This window comes from Coturnix japonica, chromosome 1 (assembly GCF_054131305.1).
Source record: "Coturnix japonica strain WE chromosome 1, WE-NBRP24, whole genome shotgun sequence".
Lineage (NCBI taxonomy): Eukaryota > Metazoa > Chordata > Aves > Galliformes > Phasianidae > Coturnix > Coturnix japonica.
Genome location: NC_140663.1, coordinates 22,643,767 through 22,667,776, shown reverse-complemented (window position 1 = coordinate 22,667,776; position 24,010 = coordinate 22,643,767).

The window sequence follows — 24,010 nt, the reverse complement described above, 5'->3', positions numbered from 1 at the left end:
TATCTCTATGAACTCTGCAGGATAGAAAAGAAATTTCAAAAGGCAGAGAAATTGTTGTCATCTAAGGGCATGGAATGTTTTAATAGCTTAAGGAAGAACATTTCTGAAAGGTTATACGGTGATCCATTTACTTTGACTGAGTAATAAGGCTCGTCATTGTCATGGTGAAGTTTTTAACCCTTAGAACAATGGAAATGTTCCAAATGCATTTTAGAATTAAAAAGATGAGAGTAATTGGCTGTTGCAAAAAAGACTTTCTGAGATTTTTAGTCTCTTCAAACACACATTTCACATTAAGAGATATGAATAAATCAAATGCATTTTTTCAGTCACCTTATGTCTGACCTAGAGTTTCCTGCTTCAGTCTAGACTAAGACATACCTTAGGATAAGGACTTGTACTTACAAATGATCATTTTTAAAGGGAAGGAATGTGGACAAGGCTTCCATTAAATCCCATTAAATTTGTTTATTGTTCCTTTCCATGTATTCATTTTCTTTCTGTGTCCTAAATACATACATCCCTAAGTGTGTTACGCAGCACAAGAAAAAGAAAAATCCTTTGTAGGAATGTAGTTTGTTTGAAACTGTGTCCTACAGGCTTACTTAAAGCAGTGCTCTGAAACTATCCCCAAGGAGTCCAGTGTCACAAACCAACCTAATTGTTCTTCTTGAAATGCTACTTCTTTCGTTAACAACTGGAGGGAAAAAAGGGAGAAAAAGGGAAAAAAAAATAATAAAAAAGAGGAAAACTCCTTGGCTGAGGCAACACAAATCTAGCTATGTAGCACTCAATACGTAGGAAAGTGGAGTTGTTTTTAGGTTACATTAATTTGCCACGAGTAAAATTAGTAAGACACATAGCGAGGCTTGCTTAATTATTACACTCTGAAGTTTCATGATCTACTTTTTATTAATTTTACCAGTTTCATTATCTTTTAGAAAAAAATGAAATGACAAATTGAACAGAACTTTGTCTTCACTTTGGACTGTAGATCTTTGCATATTATTTTGTAGCGAACCTGAGTTGTACCAATATTCAGATGTTCAACTCCTCTTCATACCACAGAAGACCTAAAGATTTATTTATAGTATAGACAGTACATACTACATTCCTTAAAATATTTTAAGAAACAACAGACACATAGTTGGCTAGCTTTGGTGTGTATGGAAATGATTATTTTTTCTACTTTACTTGGAAAGCTATTTAAACCTATCTTGCACTGTCTTCAGAGATACTTGGAGTTGCTGCTTGACAAGCACAGTTTAAGATCAAGAGTCGTGGAAGTGTTTGTTCTCTATTCTAACATGTTTTTCTGGTTATGTTTTCCTTTTGCTTAAATATATATGTAACATAAGAGGGACAAATAGTTGTGACTTTTCCATAAATAAGTGACACACATTTTTATATAACATATGAAATGGTGTCCATTAATGAAAATCTTTCTTCTATTTTAGAACATCAAAAATAATTTTTGTTAAAAATGCAGATCGGTACTGAAGCATTAATATCTTTTCCATTTGCATTGATTGCTAAATAATCTTCCTAATTACTTTAGCATAACGAAGAATATGCAAAATGTAACAAGGAATTTTGAAATAGCCTGGGCCTGTTCAGTTGCTCCATGACATTATACATTTGTCTAAGATTTCTCCTGATAATAAATAGCATGGGCCCGAGAAATGAAAATAGATAGCATCTTCAGATTACAAGATGTTTCCAGAGAAAGTAAGCACTACTTCAGAGCAGGTTGCTTGATAACCATTAAGATAATATGTATCACAGGAGTCCTTCCCTCTCTTTCTCTCAGAAAAACACAAACAAATAACCATAAAAAATCCCATAGACATAACTTACAAAATAACAAATTAAAAACAAAATAAAAATTGAAATAATCTCAAATGTATAATTGAACAGATCCAATACCAAGTCCAGTCTTGGGTCTGTCCTATGTCATACAGGTGTATGAGGAAAAAAAATGTTTCTAAACTTAGCTAGTAACGTGAGTGTGTTGCGGCCAATATCTTCTGTCTCTATCCCTCATTAGAAGAACACTGAGAGGGGAGGTTTGTCAATTATTGTTTTGTCTTAGGATACATTTGCTTGGAACAGCAAAAACTTCTTTTTGTCATATACTTTATTCCTGAGAAATACAAGGTTGATTGAAGTTGTGTCAGTTACAAATGTTGGCTGTTTTGGGGATAACTTTAAAAAAACTTTTGGAAGAAAGTTACTTCCTTCATATTCACACTGTCACTTACACAGTTTTGAAATATGTCTGGGAAGACCCAGGACCTTCCCAACCTGGAAGGCATTTCTTATCTCTCAGGAAGCATTCCTACAACCATGCTGTAGAATAAATTATAGGAAAGAGTTATGAAATTGATTTAGGCTGTGTAAACATACTTATAAACAGTGTGCATAGAGAAAGACAGAGAGAGAAGGACAGAGAGAGAGAGAGAGAGAGAGAGACTCCTATGACACAAGTTCTGTTAGCCCTTTTCCTTCATGTACATCTGAAATGTAGGCTGCGTACAGAATACCTTAATAATTTTCCTTTATAAACCAGAATAGCCAAGTGAAGTAATTGAGTGTGGTACAACTGATAGCCTTACTGATAACGTTAGAGAGATGTACTTTATTTGTAACAGGATTTCTTTCAGAACTTGTTAGTCTACCTAAAATCAAATATCTGATGTACCAATATCTGTACCAAGCCTACTCTTGTGGACAGCTCCATGCTTTCTGGAAATGGCCTCCTATTGTCTCATAAAAGTCCTCAGGGAGAAGATACCCCTGCTTCAGTTTGAAGTTTTGCTTGTAATGGTTTTTGATAGTTTTGAGGAATTATGAGGGTACTACATAGCCTACTTACTCTTATACTGAAGATCCCCAGATGGCCAAATACCTTGCAGAAGAACAACGTACTTCTTTTTAGGAGGTACATAACCAGATACTCCATCATTATCTGAATCCAGGTCAGTATCCTGGATTCAGGCAAATAAAGAAATTCAAAAATCACTAATTGCAGAAACTTCAAGGGTAAAAGCTATGTATTTTAAAATGAAGTGTTCACATTTCACTATTAGACTTTTCCACTTCTAGTAGATCACATCTTCAAGTTTTATTAAGAATGGTAACATGCTTTAAATGTCTATTAATGTATGCCTAATTATAATGGAAGTCCTATAAAAATCCGTCTGACAGCCACATGAATAGCAAAACAATTATACTCAGTATAATTGCAATGAATACTAAGTGAATTAATAATGAAGGGATTCTTAGAAACAAAATTGCAAACAAGGATGTTCAGCTTAATCTACACTGGGCCAAATCATTAAAGAATGTATGGAGTAGTTCTTCGTGAAATCAATGGGCAATTTTGCTTTAAAATTATGATAAAAGCTGTGTCACAATAGTTTCAATCATTTATGAGAACACTTTTATCTGAAAACCTGCTACAAACTTTTATTTCTAGAGGGAAGGAAGTTAAAAAGTCAGCACACAGTAATAAATGTAGGGGATAGTTTGGTTTTGTCTATGTGCATATTCAACAGCAGCTCTTCCCAAGACAGTATTTAGAGTGTAGAAACATTTAAAATACGTGGTGAAAAAATATACTGTAGAAAATATTAAGTAAATTTAGCTATACTTAAAAAGACTATTAAAACTTACTGAAAAAAAATAGAAATGGATATATGAAAATGATTTTTAAATTATTTTTATTTTTAATAGGATTCAGCCTGCCAAATTCAGAGGTCCCTAACAGACATCTACATCTTCAAGTGTAGTTTACTGTAAACAGTGAAAGTAAACAGCAGCTCTAGAGTATGACTTTTCTCAAGACAGATCTGAAAATTAAGTCAAATGAATGACTGTCTAGAAATGTCTGTGTTCTGTCTGTAAGAGCTGCTTAATTCATAGAACCTTCAAATCATTAAGGTTGGAAAAGACCTCTAAGACCATGTAGTACAACTGTCAGCCCATTACTACTATGCCTAATAAACCAGGTCCAGAAATGCCGCATCTACCTCCAGGGATGGTCCCACCTGGGCAGCCCATTCCACCACATTACCACTTCTGAGAAGATTTCTTTCCTACTATCCAACCTGAACTTACCCTGGTGCAATTTGAGCTGATTACCTTTCATCCTGCCACTAATTACCTGTGAGAAGAGGTTGTGCAGGGGTACAGTCACCTCCCTGGCCCTTTCAGCTGCACTATTTCTGATACAAGCCAAGACACTGTTGGCCTTAGCCACTTCAGCACACTGCTGGCTCATGTTCAACCAGTTATCACTAACATCCCCAGATCCCTTTCCTCCCTTCAGCTTTGCACCACTCTGCTCCAAGCCTGTAAAAATGCATGGGGTTGTTACCAAAGTAGTCCTGCTGAGCTTCATATAGTAGACCTCAGCCCCCTGATCCAGCCTATCCCGATCCCCGTGTAGAGCCTTCCTACACTCATTTGGCTCTCATGTGGACAATTCACAGCAAGTGAGATGAATCATAAAATTGGCATGGAGTGTTTTTGGCATTCTCCTTTTAATCCTGACCTTTGATGAACTTCTCATAGAAGAGTGATTTCTGCTCATTGGAGTAAGATTCTTGACTTATCCATGGGATATATCCTTCAGGTGAAAATTTCTGTGAACCTTCTGAGGCAGGAGATACTTTGTTCATTGTTTTACTAATATCTACCAACTGCATGTATAGTGAAAGAATGGTTGCAATTTTAGTCTATATGCTTCAGCCTCTTGTGGTGAGCTTTCTTCCAGGCAAATTAATTTTGACTGTGACTAAGCACAGTTGGGTAATGTGGCTTTGTGTATATACAGAGGAATAAAATGAAATGTTAGGTTATTAATCTGTTGTTATTATGCATCCTGGAACAAGAAGGTGGAAACACATCTTTTAAGAAGAACTAAATAAAAGTTAGGCCTTTAGTCTGCTAGGCCTTAATGGAGAAGAGCATACTCTTGTGACACAAAATATATGTTTAGTTAGATCTACTTGCTTTACAAATACATCTTACTCTATGTCCATAAAAGGCTGGAATTTTGTATCACACAGTACTGGATGACTAGTTTCCAGCTGCATTTAAATAAGATAAATCACTTTTTCAATGAGAGTTAATGTTCCAGTGGATTTTTTTTTATTTTTTTTTTTTCTGGATACTTACAATAAAGTTCAGCCTTCTACTCTCAGTTCTTAATACTTGCAGTAGCAAAAGTATTTGGTAGTTCCCAAAATGTGTATTTTGGACTGGAATGTAAAATACTCAATTAATTCTGTTGTTACTATTATTTTTTACTGTTTAAGAGCAATTCATGATTAACAGTAGTGTTATTGTTATACATATCATTGCTATTTTTTATTATAAAGAACAACAAAAAGTACATAGCAACAATCTCATATCTGACAGTCTTAAAGCAAATGCAGCTATTCAAATTGCTAGAGATATTTTTATGGATTTGTACATGTTATGAATGATTAGAAATATGTTCAATAAAAGGCATCACTCTATCTCAGTAAAAGTTTGTTAACCTAAGATATGAGCCAAACAACACACAAAAATAAAAAGTGCTTGGATTTATGTTTATACATGAAGATGCTTTACATGCATAAACATTAATTTTCAAATTTAAGTTGGGATTTCTGATTATTTTTAATGTTAAAATAGTTGCATGTCTTCATAATAATGTCTTCACAACAGTCATTAGTAAAGAATAACATTTGTTTTAAGAATGACTCTTAGCATGTATGCAAAACCAGTAACCTTGCTTTTTTTTCCCCTAATCCAAAGTATTAGGGTTGAACTACTAAGATATATTTTATTTTTAATAGAACAATTATTCCACATCTGAAACACTCTATGCCAAATATTTGACCAAGGACAGTTTCTACTGAGGTGTTTTAAGCAGCCAAAAAATTGAAGTTTCTGATGGAAATTTTGCAACCTATTTAGTGACAGAAACACGAACAACTTCTTGTAATTTAACGTGTGGAATGAACCTCCATATATATGAGGCAAATACAGACTTAGCCACCTCAACGGTATGTCATTTTTAGATAAAAAAGAATCAATGTCATTATACAGTGTCTCTGTAGAGTATCATAATTATTCTGCATGCATACAATATTTATTTAAAACTTAAAATTAAACTTCAAGAGGTGGTCATTTGAAAGCTAGCAGTCAGTGAACGGATCCTCTCTTCATAAAAAAGAGAATATTTCTTCTAAAAGTTAAGAAGTAGATCAAAACAGTCTTTCCAGTAACTGACACTTTAGTCATACAGATGCTTTTTATGTGTCAGATTTATTAATAAAGAAGGTCCATGGGAACGAACAGAAGAAAATCTTGAGGATGTGACTGTCAGTTTTTGATATGTCAGGTATAATTTTGTAACTGTGATTTTTGGATAGCAGTACACACACAGCATTGTACTGATGTTTGTGTACTTCTTTGTACTTTTCATTTGTGATGACTGAGAAAGAAGATGAGGCGGAGATGTTTTGATACAGGATTGAAACTTGAAACTACAGTCCTTCAATTCGAACAGCATTTCTTTTTCATCTTTCTTTTCATGTTACCTTTTTAACTTCTGCCACTGATGTAAAGAAAAAAGAAAATTTGAAAAGATGCCATGTGTTGGTTCTTATGTAGGTGAAAGATCACAGGAATGAAGAATAAAATATAGTTTTATTTTGTTGCAGTGACAGAATTATGAGACAGATCAAATACTTGTCAACAACAAATGTTTGTCCTCCTAAAGCCAACACAGAATAATTTAGACTGTGACATCTCTTCCCATTTCATGCAGAAAATAAGAATGTCACTATAATTAGCTGAAAGTGGAATATGCTACCTCTGCTCTTCTGTCACTAATAGCATCTGCTTGGGCAACTCTTTGTGTACATTTGTGATGTTCTGAAGGTATCAAAGTGCAGCAGACAACAGCAACAAAATAGCACACAAAACAGGAAAAGAAACTGAATGAACACATTTTATTTATTTATTTTACTATTATTTTTCACCTTACAGAGCATGTTACAAAAGAAAAGGTAAAAATGTAAAATGTGCATTTCCCACAAATTTATGTCTGATCTGAATTCTTTTTGTTTTAAAAATAATTTGTTAAAAGAGGTCATAAACAATCCTGTTACTCCTAGATTTGTTAATACACATTGGAGTTAATATTTTAGAATCAGTTAGCAATATACAGTCTTCTGAAACTAAGCATCTGCTTAAGGGTCTTATTGTTTCAAGCCATAAGCAGGGGCAGTGGCCTCCACTGTTGGAATTCTAATGACCTGAAACCCACTCCTTGATCTGTAAGCATGCACAGCATGGGAACAGGAATATTTCTTCTCACTGACCAATAGATTGCTATAATTAATAACTGGATGCATTGAAATCATTCACTGTAGTGAATTGCTAATTCTATTTATCTTCCTTATGATCTGATTCTTAACTTTTTTTCATCACCTTGTATAGAAATTTCTCCTTTCCTTTTAAACTTATGAGAATTTCTTTTCTATGAAATATGATAAATGCATTTTTTTTAGAGTTGATTTTTTTCTTTTTTTTTTTCTTTCTTTATTTTTGGTTCCTAAGGCTCTTCCTGCTTAACCCTTAAACTCTTCCCAGTTCTCCATATGGTGCTGCTTCAAACACATCTACTTTTGTAAACATCACTCAGAGCCTGGCTGCCCTGTCTACTTAAGAAAAGTCAAAGTTCATTCATTCATTTGTTCCTTCATTCCTTTCTTGTGAGATACAGCAGTCTATTAATTCACTTCAGTCTCCTGACATACAAGGTATTCTGTTTCTGTCATCAGTCTCTGTCAGCTAAACAAAGATAAACAAACAGGCTATCTTAGATATTTCTTAAAACTGCTACTGCCATGATGCCTTAGAATTATGATTTTATGGGACTGCCCCCCCCCCCCCCCCCCCCCCCCCCCCCCAGAACAATGAAAATTAAATTTGAATACAGACAACTCTTTCTCCGAAATCCTTCTATACAAAAACTGTGGCAATGATGACAGTATAATCAGTGGAAGTGACTCAGGGGAGCATGAATTGCTCCCACACAGCCTACAGAACCGATGTGAAGGATATCAAATCATGTGATTGAGCGGCACTTAGGAATTTGTGACACTTATCACTTGCAGAGGAAGCCACTCAACAATCACACATGTGCAGTCTTTCCCCATAGGCTGAGCCTTTCCTGCTCTCCTCCAGAGCTACAGGAGCGCTTGCTGTTCACCAGGGAAATCCTCTGGGCTGGCTGCTCTTTTCTGTACCTCCTGAAGGAAACACAGCCAATCAAAACTGCTCCACACTTTATGCTCTTCCTATGATGAGGGCTCTTATTCATTCTTGAATGTCTGCTAGCACATTTTCCAATTTTTAGGAGCCCAAATGCCTTTTCCAGTTTAGTTTTGAATCCTTTTCAAGATTATTTACAATCTCTGGCTGGGCTGTAGTTTAGTGAGTAGGAAATGCCCATTTTGTGTTGTCACATGTAAAATGGGTTTCTTATGGCTTTGGTGGAAGCTAAGTCCTGTTAATTCTGGCTCTCTGCTTCCTCTCTCTTCCTCCAGCTATTTTAAAATTTTCCTGGCTAGCTGAGATAGGCTTCCCAGCCTGCTGATGAAGGAGAGGTTGTGGCTGGAAGCATACCCATCCTGGCACTTGGTGCAGGGACAGTCAGGCATCAGTTGGAATTAAGAAGGGCTGGAGGATCCTATTGTAATTTCATTCACTAAGAGCAATTGGTACCACTTCGTGTTTCTCTGGTACAAGAAGGTACTGCACAACACATCTCAAAGATCACCCGTTAATGTGTAGAAATTTTTAGAGCAACAGGAAGATGTAGCTGAAGGGGAAAGAAAATTCTACTAAGATCCAACTGTTGTTGGCCTGTAACGCATGTTAGGTACTCAACTGAAGTTTGGTCTCTGAACATCTCCCATAGGAATAAACAGAACTCCAGATGAGAAAAAAACAAAGGAAAAAGTAAGCCAAAGTAATGGTAAAGATATAGGAACAATTTAAATACTATCTAAACTCTTTTAGGAAGTACCAGTTTGTCCCTCTTTAATGTCTTGAATAAATCTAGCACTGCTTGCTCTAACTTTAACTTCTTTACACTATATAGGGGGGCATGGGGGCTCTGTGTGTGTGTGTTTGCACGTGTCTCTGTGAAGTTGCAGCCTTCTTGGCAGCTGTCTTGCTGACATCCCTGCCAGTCAGCAGCTGCAGACCAGCCAGCCCTTTTTTGTGCCAATCTGGTGTTGAGTGGTGCAGAAACATTTTAATTAATGTTGAACTTCTTAAAGTTGAAGTGAAAACAATTACAGCTCAGTTTTACTTTGCCTCCTCACTTTCATCACTTACATTCTCTCTTCCTCCTCCTTCTCCATTAGAGGGCTTCATTTCACAGACTGTGAATTATAATCTAATTATTATATTTTTAAAAGGCAGGCTAGGCATTGTTTCTTCATTCTTCAGTTAAAAAGCTCTGAAATGACAAAGGAAAATCTCTTTACTTCTTGAGTGCCAGGAGCATAGAGTCACTCCCAACACAGACATCTCATTCCTCCCCAGCTGTGATTTTTTTTTTTTAATTTATTTATTTTTTTTTAACAGAAGGGATCACATCTTTCCCTTAACAACTGTTTGCACACCAGACTCAAAGAAAGTTCACAGCATGCATCACATGTACACTGGATATGTAAGTGAAGTGATCTGTAGCACAGCTAATTAGACCTAAATTCTTGATTTACTATTTATAAAACAAAATTGATTATTACTTCATCAACAACATTTAAAGCATCATTAAGAGAGGTCTGCTCCAGCAGCCTCAGGTTAAATTTTTTAACAAGCACTTTAGTTGCTAATCTGTGTTATTGCCAACATATGTAAACTTCCTAATGCTAATTGCATTCAGCTGTGAATCAAACAATGTCTAATTCTCTTCAGGATTAATTATGCACATGTGCTGCCTGCATTCCTAAACATGGTTCTCATAAATAATAAGAGATATATCTAGGCAGATGGGGTTTTTCCAACTAAATGATCTGTTTATCATGAATAAAACAATTGACGACATATACTAGACTTCTAATGCACAGTCACCACAACATTCCCATGTTTTTTAGTCATAAATAATTACTACAACAGTTGTTTGTGTGAACATGTTTTTGTACAACCAGGCACTAAAAAGCTTGTCCTTCAGTGAGCACTGTTACCTTTGTGCGCATGTCTTTTCTTTCTTCCTTTTTTTAAATCTCTTTTTTGGTTTGAAGGTGCATAATGGACTGGTTTATATCTTGTGTTTGATGGGTGAATTAACAGTTGCCACTAAATGCACAAATTTCATAAGCCCTGGGGAAATTTGGATTAAGTACAGTGCAAGAAAAACTGGTAAAGTGTATTCTGCTTGTTTCAGGAAGAAGCAATGTGTTTCTGGCACACAGACTCAGTGCTGAAAGTATCTTTCTGTATGTATGTTTATATATAATACTTTTATTAGTTCAAAAGGGCTGATAATTAAATGGGTTGGTAAAATTAGCTTGAAAAATAAAATTGCAGTGATGAGGACACGACAAGTAGAAATTATATTTTAAAAAGAAATTGCTTTTAACAATGAAAGAAGGAATTTGCTCCTAAAAGGAAACTGAAAGATAAGTTTTCTATCACTCTTTTTAATGAAGATGTCCACAGGTTAAATTCCAACTCCAGTGAGCAAATCCATAGCATTTCTCTTCTTATAGGACCTAAGCTTTTTAATTTCTTCGGGAAAAGACTTATATGGACAGTGTATCACTTAATCACATATTATTGCACCCAATATTTCTAGTGTTATTTTCAAGTATTTTAATTTTCCCTGGTTGCCTAGATTGATTACAGTTTTGGACTGCATCAGTATAATTTCTTTTTTCTTTCTTTCTTTTTTTTTTTTTTTTTTTTTTTTTTTTTTTCCCCTAAAACAACAATTGGAATAGCATGGCATTTAAGAAACGTGATAGACTAATAGCCTAGGTGTCTGAAATCTTTCAGCTACAGAGTAGATGGAACACACTTAACCTCTGGCAACGTGCCCTTAAACTTATTTTCCAGGTGCCAATTGTTGATGTGAGGAAGTAGCTGAGCACCTGTATCTCATTCAGTTACTCATTTCTCAGTTGAGTTGACCAGGAGAGGTTATCAATTGGTTTAATGGTTTTTATAATAAGGACATCTGTCCACTAGTCACTATAACAAGACCATCAGCTAATTTCATTAGGCCATCAAAAACTCAGTTGGTTATCGCTAGTGACCTTTGCTGAATTTCAGCTGGTGACACAGAGACGAAGATCTCTGCTTCCCATTATTTGCCTATGAGTCAGCCTGCCTCCTAGCTAACTTTGGGAAGAAAAACTTGATGAAGCTTTCCTGATCTGTTTTAAAGCAAAATTCTGATATGGCAAAACCAGGATAATCTGGGAAATATATTTTAATTAGCTCAATCTGCTTTATTACAAAAAGCGACATTTTTTTGTTCCTTGAAATCAGATCATTTGTGATAACAGTATATAGCTGAGAGAAAAGAATAACTGAAGAGTTAAGGAAAATGTAATATTTGCAAAAATGTGTATCAGACAGCTCCACAGTGTGACAGACAAGAGTATGCTTTCCAGGGATACTTCTTGTTCATTTGTTTGTTTGTTTGTTTTGTTTTGTTTTTTAGATTTTTGTTTGTATGTTTGCTTGTTTGTTTTTGTTTTGTTATATTTTGTTATGTAATCTGTAAGGTATTGGACCCTTGGAGACACAGTTATTTCTCCTGATCACCACTGGATTGTTTCACAGCCTGATGTTCCTCCTGCTTCCCTAAAGAATATACTCTTATGTTGGATGGGAAAATTCACTGCATACCAGTTATGTATAGAGAGGAGGAAAACTAGAATGTCAAGAAGGTAAAAGCACTACCTCGTTTACCTGTCAGTATTAGGACCTACACACCTTTCCATCTCAATTCTATCATGAAGACCTAGCTTAAAAAACACTTCCTGACAACTGGTTCCAAATAAATTAATTGAAAACATCAACAAAAAAGATCATTGGCACTTCTACTAGTTCCACTTGCCTGCAAAATGAATCATTCTGGGTACTGGAGTATAACTGTTTACAGATTTAAAAGAGGATTTTTCAGCTCCTGCAGTCACCTTGGAAAATGCAAACCAGATTCCTTTATGGTGGAACTAAACTACAATATTTTCCCCTGAAGCATTATGAAAATACACCAAATGCAAGAAGGTACAAAGCTTATGGGCAACACAAAGGCCAATCTAAATTAAACTGCTCTTGAAATTTGTACACTGGGGACACTGGATATTAAACATTATTTGTTTTGTTTTGCAGATCTAATACTTAGCTTCACTACTAGACCATACATAACCCCAAAGACTGTAAAATTTACTCATTGAATGCTGAACTTCTCTGAAAATCTAAGTGTGCAAATGACAAAAGCAGTTCACAGACATTGCAGTTTTGCCCAGCACAGATAAATGCCTCAAAAATTCTTCTTCAACAGATTCTTTTGAAAATCAGTGGCATCACAGGAGAAACAGATGTGACTGCTCTTGTCTGAAAAAACAAAACAAAACAAAAACCAAAAGCAAACAAAAAAAACAGTGCTTTAGAAGATGGTTTCTTTTTTATTGTAGCACAGGAAATTGTCAGGCGAGCATAATCAAGGAAGAAAGTACTTTATAAAATTAAACTTGAGAAAGGTAACCTTAGATGGTGCCTATGCTGCTGTACAAAACAGGACATGAAAGGCAGCACAACCTCCGGATGACTGAGCAGGGCTCCTGTTTGGCCACCTGGAGGTCATGCTCGCCATGGCTTCATGGGATAAGTACTGGCCATGTCCATAGTGATGTGGTGAAACAGCACCAGGATGGGCCCTCGCCATCTACGATAGACCCCCACCCCTACTACATCCCTATTGTCTTCATGCTGTACTCTGTGCATAGCAGTGAATGGCTCATATCACACTCTACAAAAGATTTCAAATGATCCAAATTAAAGCCATACAGAAATATAGTAGCTACAATTTTGGACCATAAAAGCAACAACTGAAGCCTGGTTGATACACAGGCCATTTTCACCTTCAATGCAATTCCACTTGCAGTTTTTCCCATGGTTTGCTTTAGTCCAAACATCCGCTGCATTAACAAATGCGGAGCTGTAAATGAGCTCAAGCTAAGAAAAATAGAGTTTCTAGTCTCATGCAGTTTACATAATAGCTCTAGAAAGACATTTTCACATTCTAGTGGCTCCATTTCACTGTTATTGTTGTCAGTAATTAATATATTATTGCCTGGGTGTATTCTTTATATGATCATTGATGATTAAAACATAAGATATCTAAAGATATCTACAGAGTAGTCTCTATTGAATGGGAGCGACTTGAATTAATTTGAGGTAATGTTTCCTAAGCAAATGAGGAGGGGAGAATATCTGTTTCTACATTTTGCTTTCCTCTTCTCATTAACAAATATGTTGAAGAACTTATTCGGGTGCTGGAAGATGGGGAATTTTCACCAAGTTACTTCATTTATGCAATGCTGGCATTTTTGAGTCATGAGCATGAGATAAAACACTGTAACATGCTCCTTGGTTGCAACTTTAGCCTTTAGTAATTTTGTTAGCATGACACAAATGTTTTGTTTACTTTTCTGTCAAAACAAGTGAAAGCACTTTGCAAAGGGTCTTCCTTCCTACTTCAAAATCAGTATTGTTGGAAATATCCTCAATAATTTTTGGTCAGGACGGTATCTCTGATAAAAAGCAGTTTTTATTCGCGATTGCAATGGCGGGCGCCCTGATGGCAGAAGCGCACCTATAGACATGATGTTACAGTTTTTATACCTTTTCTCCCATATGTTTTCCCCTCCCCTCTCCCCTTTGGTTGGGTATTACAGGTTACAATTTTACCCGAGGTTTGCATTTGTTAATTACATTCTGAAATTTGTTAGTTCACTTGGTATCTTGTCAGTCGCCATCCTGCTGTTTCTGTCTCCAAGATGTCTCGGTACTCTTATCGTATTGATATGTTGATTCCCTTCAAAGCTTCTTCCATTCTGTCCCAGACGCCTTTGTTAAACAAAGAGCCGGGGGGAGGTGAGGGTGCTGGTGATTCCAGTCCTTCCCGATATCTCTTCAGGCACATCCTTAGGTATGTCACGACTTGTATATTTTTACAATGCGTACAACAAAACACTAAAACATACATTGTTGCTAGTTTATACAGGCATATTGTTAGTTCTATTTCAGACAGCTGGACAGACAGGAGCTGCAGTCTTTGTACCTAATAACTTCTACCTAATAACTACAAACTGCTTCACTTATATAATGAGACCTTGAAATAAAATATTCTTATCTTATTCTAAATGCAGAAACAACATTTGATTCCCTCAATATCAGACTCCTCAGATGTTTTTGCATAAAATCAGGACATCATTCTAGGCATATTCCATGGGTTCTTCTTATGTGGCTCTAACTTTTTAAATACAAAGTGAAAGAAAAAATAAAAGCTGTTTTAGATTGATTTTCTATGTTTTCTTGGTTAGTAACTTACAATTTTCAGCTTAGGAGAAATTTTCTCATGTTCACATGCACAAAAGACTTACTGAGACATACAGGGCAAATGATTCAAGCACCTATTTTCATGCAGCTTTATAATTAATAGACAGGGTGGCGTATTTTCTGGGTATGCTTTCTGAACTCATGCTCAAAATTTGGTATTTTTCTGTGAAATTCTTACCAGATTGTGAATCTAACAGTTCATCTGTGCTTTACCCATTTAAACACTAAATGAAAGCTTGTTTTAGAATGCTATTATATGTATGAGATTAGTAGCTTTTGAGAAGGAATGTAACGTAGCTGCCACCCATCACACTCTGGCCTGCTCTGCATACATGCTGAAGCACACTACATTTGCAAGTCCTCAGTGACATTCTCTCAATTGCCTCTGTGAAACTGTTTGGATGATACACCTAAACTGATTAGGTCGCCATTATGGACATTAACATTCTTAAGTGTTTGAAAAGGGCAATAGCAGGGCCCCTTTGGATGCTAATGACAAAAGGCAGGTTCTGAAGGATAATGTTTCTTGTAATTCTTTGTAATTTTTTTTTCTTTTTTTTTCTTTTTTTTAGCACAGTTGTGTTTTTTTACCAATTAATTTCTCATCCAATAAAGCTTAAAATTCTTTAATGAGTCATGTTTAATAGTTTACTGATCAGCCAAAGAAAGCAAAAATGCCAGTAATTTTGAAGGTGGAGAGGTAAGGATGGAAGGAAAGGGCTGTAGTATCACTTCAGAGGACAGAGGTTCTGTGTTTTCCTGCACCTCCTCCCCTCCTTTATTTAATTGCAATTTTGTTTTAAAATGTCCAGATTCTTCTTTTATTTGTTTCTGAAAATTGGAAAGTAAATTTAGTGTCATTGCTAGGAAGGAAATGACAAGCTAGGTGAGAAGTCCAGAAGAAAAAACATCTGTATATTCCAAACTTATGGGACAGGTTAGAAACCTAACACAGGCACAAGCAAGGCCAGGGTGTTGGGGATTTAAAATCAAGAGATGAGGGGACAGGATTAGGAGCAGGCTGTGCAGATTATTTGGGGACAGATACCCATGCAAGTTTGATCAGAAAATAAACCAAGAATTATGGGCCAGCAGAACTGGACTGAGAAGCAATCTCCAAGTTGTCCAGAACCTTTCCCAAGTCTGGTCCGAGACTTTACATGGTGCTGGATTCAAAGAAAGATGCTGCCTTCAAGGTAGCTACCTTAATCCCTTTTGTAACCAGCTGGGAAAAATACACACCTGATGAGTGCAATTCATCTCTTCCTAAAGCAGATATTTAAATCAAGACTGATGAATTGCACCCTGGAAGTGTGTATTTCTCTCCATTAATTATGAAAGGGGCCTACAGTAACTAGTTGAGATATATACTTTTGCTATAAATGTCTAGTTTTGGATGAGATAAGTTCTACAGCCCCAGGTATCAGTCTGCTGCATCACAGAACAGCAGTTAAGGTCCTAATCCATCAGGCAATTAAATATGTACATAGTTTTTGAGAATTAATGTGATTATATGTTCTGAGGAATTGTAGAGAAGTTGCAAATGTGTTAATGCTTCAACATGTGAAACATAGACCTTGAATTAACTTCTTACATTTTGTTCCAGAAGTCTGCTAACAGTTCTGTAAAATTCTCCATCTCCTCAGTACTTCTTCAATCTGCATCCCTAATGAAATATACCATCTCTATCAATTCAGAAGCATGCAAGCACATGCACAGCTTTCTAGCAGCAATTCAGTAACACTGAACCACCCAAAATGACTGGAAATGTCTTCACCAGGAACCTCGATGAGTATTCAAGGGAAGTTTACCTCTGAATTTCAGTGATATTCAGGTGAATTTCATGATCTTTACTTGTTATATCAGAAATGATGGTGTGAAGTACTTTAATCAGTGTTAGAGTGCACAGAATCTGCTGCTATAGCAGTTCATAATAGGAGCTCATTATCAGCTACAATAGCTGTCTCCCAGAAGGAATGAATAAATAAACTGGGTTGAAAATATGATGTGAAAATATTTCTGTTGTAGAACATTATGCATACAATTCATCAAATTTTCTTAGTAGGTTTTGTCATTCACCATGACATTAGCAAGGATTTCGATATGTCTCCCACTCTTTTAATACAGTTAGGATGTTACAGTACAGATGGGTAGACTACAAGGTGGATGAAATCCTGAGTAGGTTACTTGTCAAAGTGTGTAGATTCACCATCCACACTTCACCTTGGGTGAGTGGTTACAAGTGAAGTTTTTAAAGGCTCTGTCCTGGAATGGATTCTATTTAAGAACTTTGAGAAGAAAAGTGAAGATACACTCATCATATTTGTGTACAACGCTGTCTGCGAGTACAATTGATGGCAGGCAGGGCTGCCTTTCAGATGGACCTGGCAAGCTAGATGAAGGAAAGAACTTTGTAAAATTCAACAAGGACAAATGCAAAGACTTGCATCTTGGACAGACATAAACTTCATCAGTGCTGGCTGGGTACTGACTGGATGGACAGCAATCTTGTTGGAAAGCCACCAGGAATCCTTGGTAGACAGTAAGCTAAACATGAGTCACATCTGGGTAATAGACATGATGGCTAATATTATACTTGGCTGTAAAAATAGGATCGATTCAGCCGCTAGATCAAAGTAAGAGCATAATCAGCTTGGTGTTCATTACATCATTTCTGGAGACCTGAAGCCAGTTTTGAGCCCTGAAGGACAGTAAAGAGACTGATAACTGAAATGAGTTCGGTTCAGCAAATAGCCACCGAAATGGATGGAGGATGGAGTATTGTTCCTGTGAAGAGAGAAAGAGGGGTCTGAGCTTGTCTAGCTGGATTGGGAATATTAAGGACCACCAGCAGCACAGAGCCCAGACTTTTACTGGCTTGCATAGTGAGAAGATAAAAGAGTGACCAAATATCATAGTATCATAGTCTCGTGCAGGTTGGAAGGGACCTTAGAGATCATCAAGTCCAACCCCCGGGATTCGAGCCTCCTGTGTAGCAGAGCGGCACTTCTACCACTTGCGCCACAGGGGGGATTCGAACCCCGGGCCCCAGTGTTGCAAGGCGGCATTCCTACCACTGCGCCACCAGGGCACACAAGCATGAGAATCGAAGCATGAGATTTTCTGACAAGATACAGGAATAATTTTTTTGTTATGAGGATACAATTTTGTGATAGGTGAAGGTATCTACTCTGTAATGATGGTGACTATGAGCTGAAGGAAACAATTTTCCAACAGAAGGAACAAAATGTAATATTGCATTTGGGACAGGATGTAGCCTTTTAGCCAGATTATGAAGATGTAACCTAGAGTTCATGAGACACAGAATATACCTGTGCAACCCTAAAAGTGAATTGCAGAATCAAAAAAGAGTGAATCTCTCCTTAGAGACAGTCTGCCACGATTTTTTCCAGATTTGATACTTCAGGGTCACAGGTGAAACTCTTCCTACCTACTTTAATACTGTTACTACCAATTCTGTTATACATGATAGATGCACCTCTTAGCATATCTTTTAATATTTTATTAATTGTTTGGCTTAAGTAAGAGGTATAGCAGTGAATGCTGTTTTTATCTTGGCTCTGTCGGACTATAGGTCTTTGTGAAAATTTTACTGGAAAATGTAAAGGCACAATTAAACTAGTGCTGTGAGTAAAGAAAACAATAAATCATAATTTCACACTCCGTAAATATGTTTTTCTTGGCGATCAAAATTATACACACCCTCAGCAACATACTATGTCATGGTAACATAATAAACATACATATTTCTTTGAAGTTTTAATATTCTTTTTGAGGTATACAGCACCTTTTAAAATTTTATTTATGACAGGAATATAGCACAAAAACAGTGTAAAGCTTTCAAAGTTGGACTCAGTGCAGGTATTAAAATGCACTCATAATTATACATTTCACTATCCATTTGAGGTGACCTGCTATTTTGGCAGTTTCTGGGTGGAAAGATTCCCATTCAATTCACGGAACATTTTCAGCTATACTGGTCCTACTATGTAGCAACAGTTTTATGTAGACATTGACACATAATACATATGGAAATACCGGAATAGTGTACTGTGAAAATTAATATTCTGCTTTTTCCCTATAGACATCTTGAATGAGACACTTTATATTATTTTTACAGAAACTTGATATGAACCTATATATATATTAAATATATATTAAATATCACATTCATTTTATTTGCTGTATGTTTTAGCACAATGCCAACATCTTCCACACAATGCAATATTTATTTTATGTTAAGTGTAATTTTGATAATTTAGATTCTAAGTGTGTATTTAAAATATCTATACAGCACAATATCTTGTTACAGCAATATACATAGTGTATAGAAACTGGATTTTTATTATTATTATTTTGTTCTATAAAAATATAATCTCAGTAAACTCAAGGCAAGATTTCCAGCTTTTTTGCCCTCAAAATCAATTTTGCATTAGGCATTTTGTTTTCTAAATACATTAAAAGGGATTTAAAAGTCATCTGTACAGGCTTAGTTTTGTTTTCAGTGAAAAGGACGGAAAGAATTTGGTGCAGCTGTATTGCTTATCCTTGCAAGGGCACAAGAAAGTGAACATTAATTTCTAGTGATTTCATTACAGTAGCACATTAGGGTCAATCCTGCAGCCAGTCCTCCTGATGGCCTCTCCTGAAGAACTTGGGAAGAATTTCTCCAAACTACATTGTTTACAGCACTGTCTTACACCTTAGGACACAGTGCTGTCTGTACCACTTCCTTTCCTGTTCAGTCTTTAAAGCTGTGAAATACAAGTCCTCATACTTATATATATAACAGAAATGAACAATAGCGTCTCAGGCTGCAGGAAGCTTCTATTTACAATGTAATGAAATCAGCCGGACTACAGGAATAGAAACAATATGAAGAAAATTAAGAAACATTGTTAGCTGATTTTAATGGCTTTTTGATGCTATCCAGACTTTTGGAATATAAATTTTTTGCTTGCTTGGGAAATTCAAAAATACACACTGAAACCTTTAATCATTTGATTCATAAAACAGAGGGTATTTTTTATTCCTTATACACTGCACCTAGCAGAGTGGTTTGTATGTACCAGGCTAAAAGAAAGATCATATGATCATTGCTATCAATAATAATAATAACTCTTGTGTTACTTTTTCTTCTTCTTCTTTTTCTTTTTTTTTTTTTTTTTACTTTTTTCTTATTTTTCTTTCTTTCTTTCTTTCTTTTTTTTTTTTTTTTCTTTTGCATTTGTATAATTTAGCTATTATTACCTGGCTGTTTGGTCTGTGAATATGATTACATATAATTTTCTCTTTTTACACACCAGTACATAATTGTGGTGACTTAGTGTAGACAAGATTTCTCTCAACTCTTTAACTGCTTCATAAAAGCTCTTTTACACTCAACATTTCACAAAACAGTTACTGTGTTATGACAGTTTTCTAAAAATAAAAATAGTTCAATTCTAGGTAAAATTTCAGTTTCCTTCATTACTGCATGCTCTATCATCTCCTGTCTCTATCAGATTCTGGAATGACAAATCTCATTTCTTTTTTTCTGACTGCACTTCCTACATCTCTCAACAAGTCCAAAAAGGCAGTCAGGTGTTTTTTACCACTGCTTCCTGGGTTGTTGCTTTTGTCACTGTCACAACTAAGAAAACCTTTGAAGACATTTTACAGACTAAGTTTAGAGGTGAACAGGATTTCAAAGAAATGACACCCATAAGGGTGGTCCTGGGGAAATGAAAAAGGGAGAATGTTTGGCCAAGTTTGTTGGTTTAGATTTGTACAGCTGAAGGATGTATTCTTGCTACTCCAGGATAAGATACAGAAGGTACTCCAAGATAAAAATTTACTCCCCTCTGTCAAAAAAATGTCATGTCCAAGCTTTTTCCTCCTGTCAATAGCCTCTCTCTTAGAAGAAGATTCCATCAGTGGAAGTTGAAAGAAAATGTAGTTTTCTCAGTAGCACAACATTTCTCTACCTTTTGAAAAGAAAGACAATGGTATAATTTTTGATCCCATTCTTCCTGGCAGTAGCCTACATACTCACTGCACTTTCTTTTATCTGTCAAAAGAATGATGCTGTAGCAACAACAACAACAAAAAAAGGTTTGATGTTTGTTCAGTACCTTAAATATGCATTAAGTGTTGTTTTGTTCTTGAAAATGTAACTCCATCAAGAAGAGAAAGGCATTAACACTGACTGTGTAACTATCACAGGTATTTCAAAATCCAAATACTTAAGGGAAGTATTTTTAGAATCTAAAGCTTTATCTTTTCCTGAAGTTTGAGGAATTTCCTCAATCTTATTGTTTTTCTGCAGTTGCTTTCCTCGTGCTTTTTCATTTCAATTCAGTGTGTTTTTTGTGCATTTGTTTTTTGTTTTTTCACCAGTACAATAGCAAACACATTTTTTATGTTGTCATACATATGAAATGCATCATTTCTCATTTTGGAAGGTAAATTCTGTGATTTTGTTTCCATTTGGTTTTGTTTCCCAGTTGTCTTTGGTAGCAAATATAGGAAATTTCAGTATAAATCCAAGTAGCCCTGTTCTCAATTATGTTTCTGGTAAGTCAAATTTGTAATTTCAAAAAAAAATTTAATATAGACATCATGCAGTGTAGATTACTCTCTCTTTACTTTGTGTGCCGCTGTCATACAGGAAGAGAAAAACTACCAAAGTAAGGGAAAGTGGGAATCTCATTTGCAAGATTTCCTTTCTCATCACAGTTCCAGCATCAGTGACCTATGTTTCATTCCCTGTGTAGCAGTGTTCTTTTCTGACTCCTTTAAAAAAAATGGGAATTCATGACAGAAGTAAAATATTTTCATACTGTCAGTGAACAAATCAAAACATTTGTAATAATTTATATGCTTGTTTTGGAATTTGTGAGGGCTTTTATTGTTGTTGTTATTGTTTTTGATCTCTTAGAAGATGTATTTACTTTAGATCTGCTATATTAATCCAAATTCTGAACCCCTTAACTCATTTTTAATTTGAAAATATCATATAGAGTTAATTAAATTTTAGTTTGAGTTCTTTGGAAATAAACTTCTTATTATTGATGATGTCATTAGTGCCAGGAGATATGCATTTCCTGTGAAGAGCTGTAATAACCCACTGGGATTTTTCTCTTTTTTTACAGTCCCTGAATGATAAATTAATAATTCAGATAATTTGTTTATAAACTAGGCTGTAGGGGAACGTTGCTGAACACTACAAATAAGTTTTTGATGTAGTTATAAAATTATTTCCTATGCTATTTATCATTTCTTAAACCAGACACTGTTGATGAATATTCAATATCTGTACAAAGCACAGGAAAACCTTTTTAATCAGCACTAATACTGAAGCGTGAATTTTCTAATCAACACAACTGGTGTGTGGTGTGGGAACCTATAGGGCTGCTGAATTTTTCAGATTAGGGTGTATTAATAGATGGAAGAAGGACAAGCTATGGCAGCCAGGCAAGTCATTCTTTTTTTAATACTTCCTTGGTTTGAGGAATGATATCAAGCCACTGGAAAAGGAATTGACTTGTAGGACACAAGCTATTTTCCAATACAGTCCTAGATCCCTTCCAATAGCTTGTATCAGTCTCTGTTTCATTGTTTGTTGATCCAAACCAACCAGCCTCTTTATGATTTGTGGATCTGCAGATTAACAAAATGATATTTACTCTGGAGCAGGTCTGCGAATTAAAATGCATGACCCAACAGTGAAACCCAAGTTATTCATATTTCTCTTGAACTATACCTCATCCACTCATACACTTGTTTTCATGGACCATAATTATACAATTAGACTTGATGTAATTTCACACTGCATTTTCTCTGTTAGAAACAAGTGCTGAATTTGTCAGTCTACAAAGTGGCTGGTGCACACAAAACTGAAAAGATGTGGGGAACTTATTTTTCATTGTTTCACCTGAGTTAAGAAAATGATACTAAAGAATGGTCTTGATCTTTCCTTTTGTCATTCTTTGCTTAAAAACCTAGGCACTTGTTTTTACTAAGTCACTGTGCCCATCAGATTCTTCCTCTTTCTTATCTAAAAACAGTGACCAGAGAGGCAGTATGGAAATTACTACTCCACAGATGAAACTGTCTGCCCCATCTATTCTATCGGGACTCTCTCTTCCATGTTGGGAATGTGGATTGAAAAGCATCTCCACATTGTGAGAGCTGCTTTTACAGTCTGACACGCTGAAGCAAGTATTCCTGTGCTGATGTTGGTCTCTAGATCAAAGCACAAACACACTACTCCTGCAGCCACTGCTGGAAACAGACTGTAAGAGAGGTCTGAAGCAAAGCAGGAGGAAGCAAGATGCTCCTTTTCTTGATCTGGTCTACCAGAAACCGTAGAACACTATGTATTACAAACAAATGTGGCCAACCTGCTAGCTGAGCCTGTTATTAATACCTCTCATACACATAATATCTAGCAATAGATTATGACCACTGTAACACAATCATCATTTTCTTTTTGTTATTTTTATTTTTATTTTTATGCTAGAACAAAATATACATCTTCTGGAGCACCATGAACTACACCTGCTGAAATCCATTCTGAGTTTAGGCCAAATCAAATATGAACAGGCATGACTCAATTAAAGTCACTCTTTCTTACACCTGTAGTGAATTTGATATTGAATCTATGCACTGACTTGTACTAAATATGTTGTCTGAAGGGATTAAGCACCAATCCCATCTGCAGCAAACTACTGAAGCCTCTTCAAGTTAGGTGATTTATAATAATTTTCACTGCAATTGTTCCTTGCTGTGCTTGTCTGTAGGGTCTTCATTACAGTTTCAGAATATTTCTAGTTAATCTGTTTCCATTCAAGCTCTACCTGTGCTGCCGTGACCACAGCTTGCTTAGAAATAGCTGTGAAAGCTTTATGCTAGCTAGTGGAAGGACAGTTTCATCAGGAAAGAGCTGAGTGTGAGCTTGCTGGAGATGTAAACTAAGCGCTCAGATGGTAAAACCAAGTTCCGTGTGGAAGTGGTTATTTGCTGACACATCTGCTTGAACAGATTTTAAGTTAACACTGGTGTCACCTCAAGAGCAGTGTAGTGTGAGCAGTGTAGACATCCCAGGAAGCAAGCAAATAAATTCAGGGCTAGCAAGGCTAACTCTTAGCAAATTCGTCTTGTATTTTATCAGTACTGAGCATATGATTCCAGATTTTCATGTTGTTTCATACACTTGTTTGGCTATTTTGTGAAAAGAAAACACCTAATCTTATTGAGATATTGCACAGCTTTTGCATAATCACATTAGCTGCTCTAAAGTGACTAGATTACAATATCATTTTGAAGGTAAGGTAATTTAAGAATGGTCTATAAATTGCAG